Source organism: Podarcis muralis, chromosome 4, assembly GCF_964188315.1.
Source record: "Podarcis muralis chromosome 4, rPodMur119.hap1.1, whole genome shotgun sequence".
Classification (NCBI taxonomy): Eukaryota; Metazoa; Chordata; class Lepidosauria; order Squamata; family Lacertidae; genus Podarcis; species Podarcis muralis.
This window is the reverse complement of record NC_135658.1, coordinates 86721490-86722533: the sequence shown is the minus strand read 5'-3', so window position 1 is coordinate 86722533 and position 1044 is coordinate 86721490. Positions and strand designations below refer to the sequence as shown.

Below are 1044 nucleotides of genomic sequence, written 5' to 3'. Positions count from 1 at the left end.
AGTATTTAAAACGGAACTTGTTCATTCTAATAGGAGTTCTGATTTTTCGATATGGTTTTGCAAGTATCCTTTAAACACCTTCCAGTCCCTGTCTATCTTCTCTTTTGAGATCCTTCCAATTTCTCCCATTGTTTTGGATATATTATAATACTCCAATAATTTGGCAAGCCACTCTGTTTTTGTCGATATAATACCACTTTTCCAATTTTCCATAGCACATATACTAAAATTGGAACGATACAGAGAAGATTAGCATGGCCCCTGTGCTAGAGCTTAATTTTTAATTGTTTATGCTGCTATATTCATGAAACTCTGCTCATTTGGCCCTATGTAGCATTTTTACCCTTTTTCTTACTGCATTCAAACTCCAAACCCCACCTCCAATGGTGTTGGGGGTAGATAAGAAAAGGACATGGAAGGCAAGAGGAAGAATAAAAATGTGACCCCAGGGGTTAGAGCAGAGCAACCAGCGATCAGCAGCAGGGGAAAAACAGAATTTTGCGGAATGGTGTGAGCAGGCCATAGGTGCCAACTCCCTGGCGCCCTGGGTGCCAGAGCACTCACAAAAATCCCCATGAAGGGACTGGGCACCCACAAATTTCAGTGCCAGGGCCATGCACGCTACATGGCACCCATGGTCCCAGGCACCCATGGCTACAGGACCAAGTTGGCACTCTTGAGCCAGGTATTACTTACATTTGATGGGGGGAAACAAGGTAAAAGAAAACACGATTTAATTAACAAATATGCCCTGTGACATTTTAGAACAGCATATGTAATAACGTTAAACAGGTCAGTGTAGATCCAGCCTAGGTTTTACAATGCCTCATATTGGCTATCGCTGCAAGGTCAAAACAGAGAGGTAGGGAAAGCAACAGATAAGGCGACCAGAAAAAGCTGGTTTTGAGGCATAGCTATAGGGCACGAGAATATGGCAACGCAAGATAAAAATAAAAGAAGCCCCTCCCTCTCAAAGTGTTTCCTCTGTGTAGTGCAATCATAACAGGAAATAGAAGTTTATCCTAAGTGCTCTGCCGGTATTTT

General features: G+C 42.5%; 1 non-coding gene across 1 annotated transcript; it reads left to right on the top strand.

Annotated features, from left to right (window-relative positions):
• Nucleotides 1–204: 204 nt before the first annotated feature.
• LOC114596640 (U6 spliceosomal RNA) lies at nucleotides 205–306 on the top strand. Its single transcript, XR_003706584.2, has one exon. It is a non-coding gene; the product is annotated as a U6 spliceosomal RNA (small nuclear RNA).
• Nucleotides 307–1044: the final 738 nt, after the last annotated feature.